Source organism: Corvus hawaiiensis, chromosome 2 (assembly GCF_020740725.1).
Source record: "Corvus hawaiiensis isolate bCorHaw1 chromosome 2, bCorHaw1.pri.cur, whole genome shotgun sequence".
NCBI lineage: Eukaryota > Metazoa > Chordata > Aves > Passeriformes > Corvidae > Corvus > Corvus hawaiiensis.
In genome coordinates this window covers 40,763,310-40,767,618 of record NC_063214.1, presented here as the reverse complement: position 1 = coordinate 40,767,618, position 4,309 = coordinate 40,763,310, and positions in this window count along the sequence as shown.

Sequence of the window (4,309 nt, the reverse complement as noted above, 5' to 3'; positions counted from 1 at the left end):
TGGTTCCCAAACTGCCACCAATAGCAGACCCGCCCGGAAACAAACAGTCTGCTATGGGTAGAACATCTCTCCCATGAAGAATTTCACAGTTCTTTCACACTACAGAACATGGGCCATCACATGGGGTTATTCATCTTTTTAAGGATAAGTTATTTTGGCCTGCACACAGAGGCTTTTCTTCGCCACAAGTCTCTAACAGCCTCTTACTACTTCTATATAGCCTGGCATAGGCACTCTTCACAAACTTCATAGGCACACGTTGATTCTCCACCCCCCCCCCCCCATGTTCTTCAAATGGATTAAAGAGACAAACAGTTTGTGGTATTACAGTTTCTTACCACGGCATGCAAGAAGGTTTCTTTTAAGCTGCGCGCCAGAATCGCGGCACCGCCCTCTTTTCTCCTGTCGCCATGCTCAGCTCCGTCCCACGGGACTCACTTCTCTTTCTCTCTGACTCTGAAGCCGCCATGTTGAAGGGTGTTCTTGTTCGGGCTTTACGGTGGGGAAAGCCTCGCTCCCTCTGTGCTGCTGGCTGCGTGGTGTCCTCTTCAGTTCAGCACGGAGTGTGCTGGCTGCAGACAGGAGGCTCTGCCGGCTCCCGCTGGCTCCGCCGGCTCCGCACGGAGAGGAGAGGGACCCGCCTGTCCCCAGAAGCCGCGCTGGATGGGTTTAGCTGTGAGCAGTCCATGGCTGGTTTTAGCTGCCTGCGGCTCTGGGACAGTCCCCCTCAGTGACCCAGGGTCCGTGCCGCAGCGATGGGAAAGGGGGAAAGGGGCAGTGGCCCCGGCCCGGCCCAGCGGGGCCGGGAGGCTCGGAGCCCCCCCACCTTCCAGCAGGCGAGCTCCGACCAAAAAGGGGAAGTCCCGCCTTTCCGTGCGGTTTAAATATGTAAATTGTGAGAAGCGTAATTGGTCTTAAAGACTGTCCATCAACTCAGGGTCAACCCAACACACCATCTCAACACTGCACTTCAGGACCTGCCTATCCTATATCCTGTGGGGGCTGAAATCACAAAGTGGGGCCCTCATTGTCTCTGGACTTCTCCCTGAAAGATAAGAAGAAATACTAGTAGCCTACAACTGGCCTTATGAAACTTGGAAACACACCCAAAACACAGATAAATGTCTGAAATCTCTGAGAGCTAAGCATTGTCTCATGAACTGAAAAAAAGGTATCCAGGTATTTTCACTTTGAATAGTATCTCTGTCCATACTTCTAAATTATTTTCTAGTGACCTCAGACTGCCTGTTATTATTCCTCTCTTTTTATTTATTTATTTTTTAACTGGATGTGTTGTAAAGCATTGCTGGTGTCTTTTTCTGCATCTTAATACCCCTGCCTTTTTACGATGGGAATGGTAAAATGTGGACTAAGGCTTCCCCACTGTAGTGAAAAACTTTATGGAACAGAGGCAGTTTAGAAGTATCTCCTCCAAGAAAGTGTAGGATTCTTATGAGGCCCAGAGTAGCTGGAGCAGAGACATGGTATACATGGAAAAGTATAGTGTATGTTTCTAAACCAATAGATACAGCTTTACAATGTGTCAGCATTAACTCCAGGACTAAAGAGGATTTTAGTCATGTTTGGCCTTTCTATGATCAAAATAGCTAGTTCTCCTAAAGTCTGAGATGCTTGTATAGTACTAGTAAAACTATTACATGTTCCAGAAGAGTAGCTAAAAACAGTGATTATCTTGTCAGAAGTAAAGGTTTCAGAGAAATGAGTGCCAGTATATATTGATTCTGATGGAAAATATCTAAAATCTACCATGCAATTCCTACAACAACAGGCAGTTCGGAAGAAAGGCATCATCAGCTTATGACTCATCTGTGTCCTTTGAGAGGTCAGAGAGTGTGGGACATAACTGTCTGTGGGCTTTGTTTCTTCTTGGCAGCAATGGAGCCACAGAACATGGTCAGCTGATGCAAAACCACAAATAATCTCCCAGACTTTATTAACAATTGCATAATACAAAGAGACAATGTCAGTATAGATGAAAACCCACTAAAACCTGGAAGAGGCAGATCATCAAAGCTGGCACACAAATGTGCTCGTAGCTTTCTGCACCAGCTTGATTTGCTGTGTTTCATTAGTATTACAGCACTTTCAAAAGGGAACATGCTGATGAATATCTGGACAATGGAGCAGATTTTATGGCTCTGTTGATATGCTAATGTAGGACAGATATGCCAAGAAAGCAAAAAAGTGATGATGAACATTTACCACTTGTCTAAAAGTATGCATACAGCCAAAGTGGTCTGAAGTATCTTAGGTAAAGGACATAATTTATAAATTTATTTGGTAAATGTTGAGAACATGATTGATGCTGTCAACTTGACCAAACACCCTGCAAAATCTTTTGTCTTCAAAGAGCAGTTCTGTTAATGATCTTTCTCAGTGTCACTTTACTGAGCTCAGTGAGTCTATCTGGAATCCCCCATTTGAACATGACACATTTTTTATTCTCTAGCAGTCTTTCACACAATACCTTCCCTGCAATGGGAAGGCCACAAATCAAGCATCAGTAGCTATCTCCATTTTCTTCAAATCACTACCTGAAATGCAGGAGACTCACATGAGCTATAAGCTCAGGAAATAACTTTGGGTGATTAATTTTACAGAACGTTGTTGCAATTAACATCTATCACATCCTAGTGATAAAGCTGCCAGGACTGAGCTGAACATTTGACAGCTTTGCAGATTGTCATGTTGGCTTTATGATTAATGGGCAAAGAAAAGTCCACGAAGATCCAATTGAGTCGGCGTAAAGAAAATAGCATTAGAGACATCTTTATGAACTTCTAGTATGTTCTCAGCATGAAGAGCCCTTAAGTGATATACAAATTTTCTGCACAAGTAGAAAATAAATTCAGTCTGAGGAAAAAAGCTACAACTTTTTCAACTTTTTTTTTCTGAATTACTTAATGTACTTAATCATTATGTTAGAAAAAAGCTTCGGAAAAACTTGGTATCCTTGTAAGACTTGGTACTAGCTATCAAAATTTTTGGTCCTGATACGATATAAGATTGTTATTACAGAAATTATACTATAGTTAACACTTTTTCCCTAGATTTTCTCTGGTGTATTTTTTTAGGGGTTGTTTTGTTTGGTTTTTGTTTTTGTTGTTGTGGTTTTTGGGGTTTTTTTTGGTGGTGTTGTTTGGTTTTGATTGGTTTTCTTGGGGTTTTTTTGGGGCGTTTTTTTTTTTGGGTTTTGTTGTGGTGGTTTTTTTGGTTATTTTTGTTTGTTTGTTTTGTTGCTGTTGTTTTGGTTTTGTTGCTGTTGTTGTCTGGGGGGGTGTGTTAAATTCTATTTCCCTTCTGATGATATCTGAAGTGACTGGAATCTGCATCCAGACTTTTATGAGACTAAATGTTCAGTTTTATTTTTACTATTGCCCAAAACTTGATACGGAGGCTTAGGGCCCCTGAGATCTATGTGAAATTCTGCCCAGATTGATACAACATGACAAGAAAAACCATGAGAAAAGGGGAAAGTCCGGTAAATCACATCCCTCTAAAGAAGGATGGAGTCAATTAAAGATTGACCAATTTTATATTACATGAGTAGCCAGCAGGAGGAATGACTGCATTGTAATATTTTTTGTACTCCGTCCTGACTGTTTTCTAGCCCTATGGTTATCTTGCAAATGCTCCTGGTCTGTCAAGGCAGGACTTATCTGACCACCTCCAGGTGTTTGCATTGCAGGCCCTCACATCTGAGTTAGTCACCCTGATTCCCCTCTATAGTCATGATTCACCTTACTCTGGTTTGATGTCTGTAAGGTGGGTCATGCGAATGCTTCTGGGGAAACACCTGGAAATGCCTCTCCATTGCCAACTGAGTTGTGAGTTTCTCTAGCTGGATAAGATTTATGTTAAACAGGCTCCTAGATGTAGTACAGGGTCAGATCCAGGATCAGGACCCCATAGCTATTAGTTAATCAGTACTAGAAATTAGTTATCAGGGTTATACAATATCCCTAAGAAGTTTAGGCTTATTTTAATGCTTGAAGCACTCAGTCAGTATTCCTTTTACATACCCACAGTATTAGGTCATATCTATGGTCTCTGGGGTTTTTGCTGACCACAGGCTGCAAAAATCTCTGCTTATAATTTTAAAGGAGTTTAGGAGAGATTCCAGGCCTCCTCTTCCTGAACGAGATCATTCTACATTGGACTGTATTCTCTTCTTCCTTCCTAAGAGGACCCTGTCCCAGTTTAAATTTCTAATTGCAGGATTACTACTGTAAGCCAGCGGTGTCCCTTCAAACATAAATCCGAAAATACTGAGCAGTCTGTATGAAGT